This window comes from Hypanus sabinus, chromosome 5 (genome assembly GCF_030144855.1).
Source record: "Hypanus sabinus isolate sHypSab1 chromosome 5, sHypSab1.hap1, whole genome shotgun sequence".
NCBI lineage: Eukaryota > Metazoa > Chordata > Chondrichthyes > Myliobatiformes > Dasyatidae > Hypanus > Hypanus sabinus.
The window spans coordinates 134670114-134686528 of NC_082710.1; the positions used below are offsets into that span (position 1 = coordinate 134670114).

The 16415-nt window shown below is 43.4% G+C and overlaps 1 protein-coding gene and 1 pseudogene across 5 annotated transcripts in view; both read right to left on the minus strand.

The window, feature by feature from the left end:
- pibf1 (progesterone immunomodulatory binding factor 1) overlaps positions 1 to 16415 on the minus strand; it is a 200515-nt gene that overhangs the window by 173112 nt on the left and 10988 nt on the right. The gene's annotated exons all lie outside the window — the stretch shown is intronic.
- LOC132393853 (Y-box-binding protein 1-like) lies at positions 417 to 1102 on the minus strand (annotated as a pseudogene).

Genomic DNA, 16415 nt, shown 5'->3' on the forward strand with positions numbered 1-16415 from the left:
TGTCTCTACTAGTTATTCAAAAGTCGGGCAATCCCATGACTCACAGAAAGATTGGTACTTTACCAGTAATCTTTCACCATTTGATACAGCAGTTGTTCGAAGTCCTGTTGCTTGTTCCATTGTTCTTAAGCTGGTGTTAAAGTACAGTTTTGCTGATATTAAGGATCACCTGCAGTGCTATCAGTTTGGCTCCAGAGGCAGAATTCCTTCAAATGCACGTTCAGCACAAGTGTGAAAATACAACAAAAGAAAGCTTACAGTTTGTTGCCAGAATTCACCTCTCTTTTGATGCTGTTCCCCAACTTTTTTGTGAAAAGCAAGACACATTGGCTGAGGATTCAAACTATGTACATGCAAAAGAAACTTCCCTGCAAAGGATTAAGTGTATGATTCTCAATGGAGGAAAAAAAATTGGTTCACGATTTCGCTTGTGCGAAAGCTGTTCTGTTTAAATGGAATTGATTTTGTCCTCTGTTAGGTTTACCTTCCTCCCCAGCAACCTGGCTTTAATTTATCTCACCACCCTTAGTAATTTCTCCCCAAGGCTGGTTGCTATATTGTGGGCGACGACCATAGTGACGACGAACAAAGTAAGTTGGGTAACGCTGTCTTCTGTGAGGAGGGCGATGTTGCTGATTTTAATAACTTGGTTTTCTCCATCTATTGTGACTCTGCTCCATCTTCTTTCTCTCCACCTTCAATGTTCTGTTGGTAATTACCTGGTGGACCTCGGTGGCGAGGGTTGCAGCAACGATATCAATTTCTGTCTGCGACATCTCGGCTTCCTTGGCCTGGAACTCCTCCGGGACCAATTACATTTGCTGCTTCTGTACCCTTTATGCCTTCCACTACATCGAACTCCACAGTTTCACCGTCTCCAACACTGCGGCGGTGTTTCCGTGGGTTATTCTTTTTTATAGCAGTCTGATGTACAAACACATCTTCCTTTGTATCATTCCTGTTGATGAATCCATATCCATACGTTGAACCACTTTACTGTTCCAAGAACCTTTGTTGCGATGACTTTTTTCTCCCTGGGGGATTTGGGTTTGTCTGGCTGTTGCTGCTGTTTGGATTGCTGCTCCCTTTCGGCCTTGCTCATGGTGTTGATGGGCTGCGTGAGGTGGCTGCGGCTTGAGCAGGTCTGAGGTGGGGGCTCCTGCACGCTCTCTGCTTTTTACTTCTCTCTAATAAAATTTCTTTCCACTTTTTCTGTCTCCAGTTGCAGAAAAAGCTCTGCATTTCGAATTCCTTCCTTGTATTGTTGATCTAGTTTCTTCATCCTTTTCTGATACTCCTGCAATGTGCCTTCCTGTAACTGCTTTAGCTGTCTTTTGAGAGATGTCTATTTCTCCTGGTACATCTGCTCTTTTACTTGCAGGAAGTGTTTATCATCCTGCTTACTGGCAATGTCTGTCTCCCTTGCATCCTCTGTATTTTCATCCGAGTCGCAGCCACGGATGCTGTGTTCGTCCTCAACGTTGATGCTATCCAGCTCTTCGTCGTCGTTGTAACAGTCGACAATGGGTGAGAGGAGAGCTGCGGACATCTTCCCCGTCGAGCTGCCCTCCCTTGTTGGCACATCTAGTGCCTTGGTGGTGTGCTAATCCATCTGGATTTTCCTGAGCCATTCATGTCCAAGCAATGATGGTCCTCCATTTTCCAGTACATAGAGGTTCAGCTGTTGTGTTTTGTCTCCACAGGTCACTGTCACTGTAATTTTACCTTTGGGATGCACTTTCTGTCCTGTGTAAGTCTTTAGCAGTTTAGTTTGTTTCAGAGGTATGTGACAAAACATACATTTGTAGTTGTGTACAGAGATCACTGTTAAAGCTGAGCCTGTGTCCAACTCCATTTTCAGTCTCACGCTTGTCACTTGCGAGAGTGATCCATATTACTCTTCGATCATCTGTCTCTTCCATGCTGTGAAGATGCAGACAAGACAATTCACTTTCATCTGAGTTGTCTTCATCAGAACTGCCTTCTTTCATTTTGTATACCTTCTTGTATTTTACTTTCTGCGATTTCTTGTTTCTCTGCATTTTGCCCTTTTCCTGCTGTTTATTAGCTTTGCATATTTTGCCAGTGTGGCCCAGTTTGTCACAGTTCCTGCATTCTTTGTCTTTAAACCAACAGTCCTCAAGGTCATGTGACATGTTCCCACAATGGTAACATTTCTTTCCTTCATTTCTGCTGAGTGACATTTTATTTGTAGCATATTCTAGGGATTTTTGTTGTATCTCTTAAGCATCTCCTGTGGCTGTTTTTAATCATATTGAGATGTTTAGCGCTTTCTAGAATGTAAGTTGTTTTTCACAGAGGAGCTTCTTCTGTGTGGTTTCACAGTACATGCCACATGCTAACCTGTCCCTCAATGCATCTGATAGACCCGCTCCAAACTGACAATGTTCTGATAATTTGCGCAATTCAGCACTATATTCAGAAATGCTTTCATTTTTGGTCTGATTCCGATTGTAAAATTTAAATCTTTCAGCAATGACCAGTGGTTTGGGGTTTAAATACTGTTGAAGGATGTCTATTTGCTTGAACATTTTGTCAGCTGGCTTTTCAGGGGTTAACAAGCTCTGTAGCAGGCTGTATGTTTTTGCGCCCATAACACTGAAGCTACGTCCACACCAAGCGTTTTGGAAAATATCTCTGTCCACATTGAAACGGAGATTTTGGCGAATCTCCTACTGTGCATGCGCAGGACACATCTATCGAAAACAAGCGACATGTTTGGTGTCGAATCTCGCAGTGAAAGAGTTGGTGCGCGTTTGTTCAGTTACAGACAAGAAAGACTTAAACGACGGACAGCTGATGATTCTCGAGCAGGAGGACTTAAAACTAAAAAACAACAAATACTAGAGTGTATGAAGGCAACCGACAGGGAGTTCAAGGACAGATTGACCTGGCTGACGATGAACATTGAAAAACTGACTAACTCTATTACATTAATAAAGCCCCTTGTTAAATGTATAAAACAAGTCTGCATCAGTATTATCTTGTATTTCCATACAATGTTACACTGTTACACATCTATTGTCAGAGAAGTACTTGCATAATAGGTAAACCACCTTCATACGAGCAAGGAGAGAAAACAGGGCAAAGTGAGTATACTTATTTATTCAGTAAGTTATGGGTCAAAGTATTTGGTGAGTACATTTCTAACTCTTCTGGCTTCAGTCTCGTTGCCGTCTATTCTGAAATTGTTAGCTTGCATTCACGAAAACAATGAAATAGTGCGCTGCCGTCTGATAGCATTTTCAGAAGTCTCCAGTTACCCCGTCCACACTGAGCTGCCCAAGCAGCGTTTTCAAAAATACCCACCCTGGAAAGTGTTTCTGATGCTCTGGAAAACGAAAACGTCATTTTAGTGTGGTCGGAGGGTAAAAACGAAGAGAAAAAGCTTCGGTTATGGATTTATCCAGTGTAGTGTGGACGTAGCCTGAGTAATATGCAGGCTTCCTTTTCATCATTAACACTGTTGCCATCACAATATAACTCCACTCTTTCAATGTAAATTGCCCAGTCTTCAATGCCACTATCAAATGCTGCAATGGTTCCAATTAATGCCATCCTTGTGTTAATTTATCCTTGTTATGTTAATTTAACCCCAGTCCTTTGTTTCCTTTTTGACTCATGTGAACTTTTTTTGCTAGCATCACAAGCGTACTCTGGCTAGATGCGTGTGTCACTCTTTTTTTAATCTCCTTTCTAAGGCAGACAGACCCTCAGCCCTGGTGTTCAGCACCAGCTGTGGTCTCGCCTGGAAGCGCCACGGCTCTGACTGTGTCTTTCAGTCTCCCGATGTTCCTGACTTCGGCTGAACTCCAGCTTCTTTTCCGACTCGCAGCCTCACTCTGCCTCTTCTGAGTGCCGTTATCAATTAAAACACGGCATTCTGATGCGATGCAGGTTCATTAACGTCGTCACCAATTTGTTGTGTATGTGGCCGGGTTGCACAACAAAACTATAAATAAAAACGCTAGAGACTGGAGCTAAGTTAGCAGATACTATTTTACTTATGGAACCTGAACGGATATACAGATCAATACGCACCTAATAGCACATGCTTGATATGTGTTACTACGACATAAATTAGTCCTATAATATACAGTATGCTATATGGTACATGTCAGATATATACATTGTATATGCTTGTATCTCCTTATGAGCTTTAGGCAGAATAAGCTGCACTATGCCAGTTTAGTACTTTATCCAAGGTCTGATCAATAGCAACGTATGCAAAACATGGAAATTTTTTTTACATGATTTCCAGCAAAAACCACGTGAAGGGGTTGGGTCGGGCATGTCTGAAGAAAGCTATAAATAGTTTTAACTTTATGATTAAAGCCAGGTTTGGTACACAAGGTGTACTTCTTGAACGCAGAGAAGTACTTTGTGTAAGCAATATAATAACACCCATTTGATATCAATTAAAATCTTTTCCCTTGCCTGGCAGTTTACTAGCTTACGTGTATTGCAAACAGAGAGGAGATTTACTTACTTTTGGAAAGGCACAGAGTACAAATTAATTGCAATCCAACATATAATTTTTTAAATTCTACTATATACACATGAAGCAACCAGGTTATAGGATTTCTTTAAAAACGCAAACACAAGGAAATCTGCAGCTGCTGGAAATTCAAGTAACACACACAAAATGCTGGTGGAATGCAGCAGGCCAGGCAGCATCTATAGGAAGAAGTACAGGCGACGTTTCGGGCCAAGACCGTTCGTCAGGACTAACTGAAAGAAGAGATAGTAAGAGATTTGAAAATGGGAGGGGGAGGGGGAGATCTGAAATGACAAGGAGAAGACAGGAGGGGGAGGGATGAAGCGAAGAACTGGAAAGTTGATTGGCAAAAGGGATACACAGCTGGAGAAGGGAAAGGATCATAGGACGGGAGGCCTAGGGAGAAAGAAAGGGAGAAGGGGAACACCAGAGGGAGATGGAGAGCAGGCAAGGAGTGATTGTGAAAGAGACAGAGAGAAAAAAGAGAACAGAAGAAAGAGAGGGAAAAATCAATTAATAAATAAATAAGGGATGGGGTAAGAAGGGGAGGAGGACATTATCTGAAGTTAGAGAAATCAATGTTCATGCTATCAGGTTGGAGGCTACCTAGACAGAATATAAGGTGCTGTTCCTCCAACCTGAGTGTGACTTCAACTTGACAGTAGAGGAGGCCATGGATAGACAAATCAGAATGGGAATGGGACGTGGAATTAAAATGTGTGGCCTCTGGGAGATCCTGCTTTCTCTGGCGGACAGAGTGTAGGTGTTCAGTGAAATGGTCGCCCAGTCTGCATTGGGTCTCATCAATATATAGAAGGTCGCACCAGGAGCCCCAGACGCAGTAGTCGGCCCTCCTTATCCATGAGGGATTGGTTCCGGGACCCCTTGCGGATACCAAAATTCGCGGATGCTCAAGTCCCTTATTCAACCTGTATCAATGCGGTGGACCTTAGGACCCAGTGGAACCCCAGACCTTATTTAACCTCTTGTGCAGAGGACATTAGGATCCAGCGGCAGAGATCTGATTGCACAGTGTTTCTGTTCACGAAAATAATCACTATAACGATTGAAAATAAAGTGGAAATAATAAAGCGATTGGAAAGATTGTGACATGCCATCCGTCATTGGAAAAGCTTTAGGCTACGTCGGTCAATGATCGCAACAATTTTAAAGGATAAAGTGAGAAAGGTTGTGCCCTGATGAAAGCTACAATTATTTCTAAGCAACGCAGTGATTTAATTATTGGGTTTTGGGTTTTTGATCCTTCATATCAACCCGGCATGGTGGACAGCACACTCGGGAGCAATCTGTCACTAGATCGAACTTCGGAACTTCTGTTCCCTAGCCCAGCACTGAAACATATGTTCTTAAGTGTTTTATATGCATAGAAAGGTAAAACATACGCTATATACTAAGACAATCGTTTGACTGACGCTAAATAATACCGGATGTACCTGTTGCGACTTACTTAGTAAGAGAACTTACGATTTTTTCAATCCCGATCCATGATAACCCACGCACATCCTCCCATATACTTTAAATCATCTTTAGATTACTTATAATACTTAATACAATGTAAATGCTATGTAAAACAGTTGTTATATTGCTTTGTTAGGGAATAATGATAAAGAAAAAAGTCTGTACATGCTGGAACAAAAAGTGCTGGAAGAGCACTTCTGGGTTTTCGCGATTCGCGGTTGGTTGAATTCATGCATGCGGAATTTGTGGATCAGGAGGGCCGACTGTATATCACACTAGCCAACTCACAGGTGGAGTGTCGCCTCACCTGGAAGGACTGTATGGGGCCCTGAATGGTGGTGAGGGAGGAAGTGTAAGGGCAGGTGTAGCGCTTGTTCCGCTTACAAGTGCCAGGAGGGAGATCGGTGGGACGGGATGGGGGGGGGGGGGGGGGGGGAAGATGAATGAACAAGGGAGTTGCATAGGGAGCGATCCCTGCGGAAAGCAGAAAGTGGGGGGGAGGGAAAGATGTGCTTGGTGGTGGGATACCGTTGGAGGTGGTGGAAGATACAGAGGAATTACATGTTGGACCCGGAGGCTGGTAGGTGAGGACAAGGGGAACCCTATCCCTATTGAGGTGGCGGGAGGATGGGGTGAGAGCAGATGTGCGTGAAAGTGCTTCCCTTCCTCCACCATCAACTCTGCTCTCAAACGCATCTCAAGGGGCTTCCCTTCCTCCACCATCAACTCTGCTCTCAAACGCATCTCAAGGGGCTTCCCTTCCTCCACCATCAACTCTGCTCTCAAACGCATCTCTCCCATTTCACGCACATCTGCACTCACCCCATCCTCCCGCCACCCCACTAGGGATAGCGTTCCCCTTGTCCTCACCTACCACCCCACCAGCCTCCGGGTCCAACATATAATTCTCTGTAACTTCCACCACCTCCAACGGGATCCCACCACCAAGCACTTCTTTCCCTCCCTCCCCCCCCCTTCTGCTTTCCGCAGGGATCGCTCCCTATGCGAATCCCTTGTCCATCTGTTTCCCCCCACCCATCCCTTCCCACTGATCTCCCTCCTCGCACTTATCCTTGTAAGCGGAACAAGTGCTACAGCTGCCCTTACACTTTCTCCCTCACCACCATTCAGGGCACCAGTCAGTCCTTCCAGGTGAGGCGACACTTCACCTGTGAGTTAGCTGGTGTGAGATACTGTGTCCGGTGCTCCCGGTGTGGCCATCTATATATTGGTGAGACCCAACGCAGACTGGGAGACCTTTTTGCTGAACACCTACACTCTGTCTGCAAGAGAAAGCAGGATCTCCCAGTGGCCACACATTTCAATTCCATGTCCCATTCCCATTCTGATATGTCTATGCATGGCCTCCTCTACTGTCAGGAAGAAGCCACACTCAGGTTGGAGGAACAACCCCTTATATTCCATCTGGGTAGCCTTCAACCTGATGGCATTAACATTGATTTCTCTAACTTCCGTTAATGCCCCTCCTCCCTTCTCACCCCATCCCTTATTTATTTATCTATCTATCTATTTATTTATTTATTATTTTCTTCCCCTTTTTCCCTTCTTTTCTCTCTCTGTCCCTCTCACAATCGCTCCTTGCCTGCTCTCCATCTCCCTCTGGTGCTCCCCTTCCCCGTTTCTTTCTCCCGAGGCCTCCCGTCCCATGATCCTTTCCCTTCTCCAGCTCTGTATCCCTTTTGCCAATCAACTTTCCAGCTCTGAGCTTCATCCCTCTCCCTCCTGTCTTCTCCAATTATTTTGGATCTCCCCTCCCCCCCTCCTCTCAAAACTCTTACTATCTCTTCTTTCAGTTGGTCCTGACAAAGGGTTTCGGCCCGAAACGTCGCCTGTACTTCTTCCCATAGATGCTGCCTAGTCTGTTGCATTCCACCAGCATTTTGTGTGTGTTGCTTGTACAGTATAGGATTTCTTGGGAACTTTCTAATAGGTACAATGGCGCCATCTGGTGAGGAAAATACATCATTGATGATCCAGAGGAGTAGGTAATGAAAAGTAAGCAGGATTGTTGCTGTGAATTATTGAGCATAAGGTCTATATCTAAGAGAAAATAATCGATCCAATTATTTACCACTTGCAAATAATCATTAAAATTATTTACCACTGATAGGCCTAATATACCTTCAAGGGTTTATTATAATCTTACAAGCTATAAATACCCTTTAAATGACACGCCTTTTACTGATTTGTAAAATAAAAGCAATCATTTTCTTCTGCTCCATTTAGTCAGAATCAGGTTTAATACCACTGGCTTGTGTCATGAAATTTTTGTTTTACAGAAGCTTTACAGTGCAATACACAACAATAATATAAAAGCTACAAAATTACAATAAGTATAAATTAAAAAAATAGATTAAATAAGTTGTGCAAAAAGAGAGCAAAAAGTAGTGAGTTAGTGTACATGTGCTCATTGTCCATTCAGAAATCTGATGGTGGAGAAGATGCTGTTCCTAAAATATTGTACATGTCTTGAGGCTCCTGTATCTCCTCCTTGATGGTAGCAATGAGAAGAGGACATACCCTGGGTGAAGGGGGTTCCTAGTGATGAGTGCCTCCTCTTTGTTGAGGCATCGCTCATTGAAAATCCAATCAAGTCGTCGCTTTTATTGTCATTTCGACCATAACTGCTGGTACAGCACATAGTAAAAACGAGACAATGTTTTCTCAGGACCATGGTGTTACCTGACACAGTACAAAAACCAGACTGAATGACGTAAAAAACAACACAGAAAAAAACTACACTAGACTACAGACCTACCCAGGACCGCATAAAGTGCACAAAACAATGCAGGCATTACAATAAATAATAAACAAGACAATAGGGCAGTAAGGCGTCAGTCCAGGCTCTGGGTATTGAGGAGTCTGATAGCTTGGGGGAAGAAACTGTTACATGGTCTGGTCGTGAGAGCCTGAATGCTCTGGTGCCTTTTCCCAGATGGCAGGAGGGAGAAAAGTTCGTGTGAGGGGTGCGTGGGATCCTTCATAATGCTGTTTGCTTTGCGGATGCAGCGTGTAGTGTAAATATCCGTAATAGCCGGAAGAGAGACCCCAGTGATCTTCTCAGCTGACCCCACTATCCGCTGCAGGGTCTTGTGATCCAAGATGGTACAAATTCTGAACCAGGCAGTGATGCAGTTGCTCAGGATACTCTCAATACAACCCCTGTAGAATGTGATGAGGATGTGGGGTGGGAGATGGACTTTCCTCAGCCTTCGCAGAAAGTACAGATGCTGCTGTGCTTTCTTTGCTATGGAGCTGGTATTGAGGGACCAGGTGAGATTCTCTGCCAGGTGAACATCAAGCAATTTGGTGCTCTTAACGATCTCTACTGAGGAACTACCGATGTTCAGCAGGGAGTGGTTGCTCCGTGCCCTCCTGAAGTCAACAACCATCTCTTTTGTTTTGTTCACATTCAGAGACAGGTTGTTGGCTCTGCACCAGTCCTTTAGCTACTGCACCTCCTCCCTGTAAGCTGACTCGTCATTTTTGCTGATGAGACCAACCACGGTCGTGTCGTCAGTGAACTTGATGATGTGGTTTGAGCTGTGTGTTGCAGCACAGTCATGGGTCAGCAGAGTGAACAGCAGTGGACTGAGCACACAGCCCTGGCGTGACCCCGTGCTCAGTGTGATGGTGTTGGAGATGCTGCTCCTGATATGGACTGACTGAGGTCTCCCAGTCAGGAAGTCTAGGATCCAGTTGCAAAGAAAATGTCCTTGATGCTGGGGAAGCTAGTGCCTATGATTTACAACTCTCTACAGCTTTTTCCAATCCTGTACAGTCACTCCTTAATACCAGGCGGTGATGCAACCAGTTAGAATACTCTCCACAGTACATATGTAGAAATTTGTAGAAATAGTTGCTATTGTGCCTTCTTTGCAATTGCAACAATATGTTGGGCCCAGAATAGATCTTCAGAAATGCTGACAGCCAGGAATTTGAAAATTCTCATCCTTTTCTCTGTTGATTCCTTGAAGAGGACTGGTGTGTGTGTTCCCAGACTTCCTCTTCCTGAAGTCCACAATCAATTCCTTGGTCTTACCGATGTTGAGTGCAAGGTCGTCGATCTAACTTGCTTCTGTATGCTTCCTCATCACCATCTGAAACTCTCTCAAATAGTTGGGTCATTACCAAATTCATAGAGCAGTTTGAGCTGTGCCTAGCCACACAGTGGTAGGTATAGAGAGTCTAGCAGTAGGCTAAGTACACATCCTCGAGGTGTGTCATTGTTGATTGTCAGCAAGGAGCCCGTGTTATTTCAGATCTGCACTGACTGTGGTCTTCCCGTGAGGATCCAATTGCAAAGGGAGGTGCAGAGGCCCAGGTTTTGGAGCTTTTTGATTAGAACTGAGGATATAATTGTGTTCAATACTGAGCTGTAAACAATAAATAGAAGCCTGACATAGGTATTGTTATTGACCAAGATATCCAAGGTCAAACGGGCATGAGCAACAGTGAGATTGTATCTGCATGTAGACCTACTGTGGTGATAGGCAAATTGCAATGGGTCCAGGTCCTTGCTTAGGCAGGAGTTGATTCTGGTCACGACAACCTCCCAAAGTACTTCATCACAGTAGATATGAGTGCAACTGGGAGACAGTCATTGAGGCAGTTCTTCTTGAGCACTGGTATGATTCTCTCCATTTTGAAGCAGATGGGAACCTCCAACCGCAGCAGTGAGGATTGCAGATGTCCTTGAACAATCCCATCAGATGGATGGCACAGGTTTTCAGTGCCATACTAAGTACATCTTCAGGTACTGATTCCTTGTGAAGTTTCACCCTCTTGAAAGATGTTCTCACGTTGGCTTTCAAGACAGAAACCACACGGTCAACAGATGCTGCAGGGATTTGCACAGGTGTAGCTTCTCCCTTCCAAACGGTGCATAAAAGGTGCTAAGCTCATCTGGGAATGAAGCATCACAGCCAGTCATGTTTCATTTTGAAGGAAATAATGGCCTGTGAACACTGCCAAAGCGGACGTACGTCTGATTCCATCTCTAACTTTACACAGAATTGATTTTTCACTCTTAAATTAGCCTTCTGAGGATCATACCTGGACTTCTTGTATAGTTCTGGATCACCAGTCTTGAATGCCATAGATCTAGCCCTCAGCAGACTGTGAATCTCCTGGTTCATCCAAGGCTTTTGGTTTGGGTATATCCGGTGTGCTCTCGAAGGCTCACACTCATCCAAATGGGTCTTGATGAAGTTGGTGACCAGTATGGCATATTCATTCAGACTCGAAGATGAATTCCTGAATATTGTCCAGTCCACCGACTCAAAGCAGTCTTGTTAGCATTACTCTGCCTCCCTTGACCACACCTTCTTTGACCTCAGTAGTGGTCCTGTGGTCTTTAGCCTCTGCCTATATGCCAGCAGAAGTACAACAAGCTGATTCGACTTCCCACTATCCTGCTCTTTCCATTGGTAACTTATTCATAATGATTGTTACATTTTTGCACATAAGGTACTTGAAAGCAATAACAATTTAGAGTCAGAATCAGGTTCATCATCACCAGCATATGACGTGAAATTTGTTAACTTACCAGCAGTTCAATGCAATATATAATATAATATAGAAGAAAAATAAATAAGTCTTATTCAGTATACTTTATACAGTATATGTATATTGAATAGATTAAAAATCATGCAAAAACAGAAATATCATACATCAAAAAAAAGTGAGGTAGTGTCCAAGGGTTCAATGTCCATTTAGGAATCAGATGGCAGAGGGGAAGAAGCTGTTCCTGAATCGATGAGTGTGTGGCTTCAGACTTCTGTATCTCCTACCTGATGGTAACAGTGAGAAAAGTGCATGCCCTAGGTCGGGGGTCGGCAACCCGCGGCTCCGGAGCCGCATGTGGCTCTTTTACGTCTGTGCTGCGGCTCCCTGTTGCTTTGGGAAATAATTGGTTGTGGCGACCCTTTTCCTGGCACATCCGAACCGACTCACAATTAGCCAGCGTTCAGGCTAAGGGAGATAGCCTACGGGGGTTTGTGAGTACGTGTCTTTTGCAGCATCCGCGCCCATGGGGGGCAGGTTGAGGGAGGCTTAAAAGTGAGGCTGAAGATTTCGAATAAAGTTTTTTCCTTCGACTGCAGTTACCGACTCCGTGTCGTAATTTTAGCGCTGCGTGTAGCACACCGCTACATGGTCAGTATTTAATTAAAATGTATTTTATGTTAGTTTGTTAGTTTTTGAAATGTAAATCTAAATTTGAAGATTATGGTGATCTTGTACAATCTAAATAAGACTTTGTGGCGACCCATTTCCTGACACATCCGAACCGGCTCACAATTAGCCAGCGTTCAGGCTAAGGGAGATAGCCTACGGGGGTTTGTGAGTACGTGTCTTTTGCAGCATCCGCGCCCATGGGGGGCGGGTTGAGGGAGGCTTAAAAGCAAGGCTGTTTAGTTCGAATAAAGCTATCTTTGACTGCAGTTTACTGACTGCGTGTAGCACACCGCTACAACGTGTTTTTATCGCTAGCTGTCCAGAGGGGAGGTGCTGAAACGCTTTGTCGCGTGTCTGGAAGAAGTGAAAACTTTCCTGGGCAGCAAAGGGCCCACCTTTCCTGAGCTGGAACAGCCAGAGTGGCTGGCAAAGCTACACGTCATGGTAGACATAACAGCGTACCTGAACACGCTGAACACAGCTCTTCAACGGGGTAAAGACGTACAGCCCTGCACATGTCGGAGGATGTTTTGGCATTCGAGCGCAAGTTGACGTTGCTTGCCAGAGATTTACAGAAAGGCACATTGTCTCACTTCCCCAATTTGAGAGAGTTCAGAAAAGGTCACGACACGATAAATTCGGTGTATTTACATTGGGCAATCATCGCAATGCAAACATCATTTGGGAAACGCTTCTGTGAGTTCAGAGAGGAAAAAAAACACATTATCCTTCCTGGTCACTCCCCTAAGCATCGATCCATCCCTACTGAATACGACTGCATTGTCAGGTGTGAGTCAACCTGAACAAGGATGATAAATATTTTAATTGCCTATTATTTTACGTATATTCATATGCTTTCATTGTTCAGTGAAATAGTCCTTTTATTTTTCAGGTTGACAGCTGGCTGACGTTATTTTTGGTTTGCTGCTGGCGGCAAATTTAAGTTTGGCGTTTTTCATAAATACAAGAAGGACTCAAATAGACGTTGAGTATTTTACTTAAAAGTAACCTTCAACCCAACGTCTTTTTTTCGGAGGTCAACATGTTTTTGTTGCATGCAGAAATGTAATTTCGTTTTCTCTGCAGGAGTTCATCAATTTCATAAATGCAACACATTATAGTTTGTTTATACATAGCATAAAGGCAAAACAAAACGTTGTATGCAGTGTTATTTCATTTTAAATGTCAAACGGGTTTTGCGGCTCCCAGTGTTTTCTTTTCTGTGGGAAACGGGTCCAAGTGGCTCTTTCAGTGGTAAAGGTTGCTGACCCCTGCCCTAGGTGCTGGAGATCCTTAATAATGGACGCTGTCTTTCTGAGACACCGCTCCTTAGAGATGTCCTGGGTACTTTGTAGGTTAGTACTCAAGATGGAGCTGACTAACATTACAACCCTCTGCAGCTTCTTTTGCTCCTGTGCAGTAGCTTCACCCACTCCACCCCAACCACCCCCCATACTACACAGTGATGCAGCCTGTCAGAATGCTCTCCACAGTACATCTATAGAAGTTTTGAGTGTATTTGTTGACATGCCAAATCTCTTCAAACTCCTAATGAAGTATGGCTGCTGCCTTGCCTTCTTTATAGCTGCATTGATATATTGGACCAGGTTGGATCCTCAGAGATCTTAACACCCAGGAACATGAAACTGCTCACTTTCTCCACTTCTGATCCCACCATGAGGATTGGTATGTGTTCCTTCTTACACTTCTGGAAATCCACAATCAGTACTTTCCTCTTATTGACATTGAGTTCCAGGTTGTTACTGCAACATCACTCCACTAGTTGGCATATCTCACTCCTGTATGCCCTCTCGTCATTACCTGAGATTCCACCAATGGTTGTATTGTCAGCAAATTTATAGATGGTACTTAAGCTATGCCTATCCACACAGTTATGGGTATATAGAGAGTAGAGCAGTGGGCTGAGCATGCACCCAAGGTGCACCAGTGTTGATTGTCAGTGAGGAGATGTTATCTCCAATCCGCACAGATTGTGATCTTCCAGTTAGAAAGTTGAGGATCCAATTGCAGAGGGAGGTACAGAGGCTCAGGTTCTGCAACTTCTCAATCAGGATTGTGGGGTTGACGGTATTAAATGCTGAGCTATAGTCGATGAACAGCATCCTGCCAATTTACATTTAAATAGTACCTACAATGTAGATACAGTAACTCAAATTGATGTTCATATATTGGCAGAGATGCTGAAAACCTTGGCTGACAAGTGAGTTTTAAAAACAGTTTGAAAGGGGAAAAAACAGATACATTTATGAAGAGAATGATCTTATGATCTTTGGGATTTAGCAGCTGAAGTCTTGGCCCAATGATGGATCAATTAAAATCAAGGATAAAAAAAGCTACCAAAATTACAGCAGCACAGATATGGTGTGTGAAGGCTGAAAGAGACTGAGAGACTGGGAGGTGTAAAACCATAGTGGGATTTGGAAACAAGGGTGATAGCTTCAAAATCAAAGCTCTGCTTAACTAGGACCCAGCATATATGTTAGCAAACCCAAGGGCAGTCGGTAATAGGAATTAGAATATAGGTAGCAGTGGATGGATGTCCTTATACTTACAAAGACAACAAGAGCCCGTGGTGTTCAAAGCAGGACACCAGCATGGATAGGAGATTGGCTATTAGGCAGAAAGTGGGGAGGAATAGGTCCATTTCAGGATGGATGCCAGTTATTACTGGAGTTCTGAGGGAATCAGTATTGGGACTGCAACTTTTCATTTAATACATTAATTGCCTGGGTGAAGGAATTGATGGCATTGTGGCTACCACCGCAGATACAGTACTGGGGAAAAGTCTTCGGCACATGTAAAAAAAATCTGTAAAGCAAAGATGCTTTCAAAAATCATGAAATTAAAACTTACAAAATATCAAAAAAATTACTGTAAAGAGCAGTAATCAGTAGAAAACAATCGAATCAATATTTGATGTGACTACCCTTTGCCTTTAAAACTACTTCAATTATCTTAGGCATGCTGTAGTGCAGTTTTATAAGAAAATCGGCTGATACATTGCTCCAAATGTCTTGGAGAACTTGACACAGTTTTTCTACAGACTTTGGCTGTCTGGCTTCTTTTTGTCTCTCCAGGTAATCCAGACAACCTTGAGGATGTAGAGATCAGGGCTTTGTGGAGGCCATACCATTTGAAATCATACCATATTTAAAAAATCTGGGCTTCCTAAGACTTTTATACAGCACTGTAGATACAGGGACAAGTAATGTCATTAATTCAGGGAGTCTGCAGAAAGATTTAGACAGGTTGGGAGAGTAGGTAAAGAGGTACAGCATAAGGAAATATGGGATTATGTACTTTGGTAGGAAGAATAAAGTCTAGACTATGTTTTTAAATGGGGTAAATTCAGAGATGCAAAAGAATTTGGTATGCCTCATTCAGGATTCCCTTACGTTTAACTTGCACTTTGAATTGGTAGTACAGATTGTAAGTGCAAAGCTAGCATTCACTTCCAGAGGACTAATACAGAAAAGCAAGAATGTATTGCTGAGTCTTTATAAGGTGTTGGTCAAACTGCACCTGGAATACTGTGAGCAATTTTAGACATCAGATCTAAGGAAAGATGTGTTGGCCCTAAAGAGGATGTAGAGGAAACTCAGAATGATCCCAGGAATGAAAGGTTTAATGTATGAGGAGGGTTCGATGGTTCTGGATCTATATTTGAAGGGAGTTCAGTAGCACGACGGGAGATCTCATTGAAACCTACTGATGCTGAAAGACTTGGACAGAGTGGACATGGAAGGGATCTTCCATCATCAGGGGAATCTAGGGAGTGAAGGAACACCCTCAGAATAAAAGGACATCTCTTTAAACTGAGATGAGGAGGAATTTCTTCAGCCAGAGAGTGGTGAATCTCAAATTTGCTAGTACAGAGTATGTACTTAAAGCAGAGATTGATAGATTATTGATTGGTAAAGATTATGGAGAGAAGGCAGGAGAATGGGATTGAAAACAAAAATCAGCCATGATTGAAAAGGAGACTCAATGGGTTGCATGTTCTAAATTTGCTCTTCCATCTTATGAAGACCAGTCAGCAAGAGATTGAATCATGGAAATTTACAACATTGGAGACAACTTACACCATCAAAAATAATAGTAAGCTGGCAAATACCACTACTTTCCAATATCTGGATATTCTTAAACAAGTTGAGATATTTTCTCTCCACTGCAGCTGAGATAGTTGTATAGCTCTTCT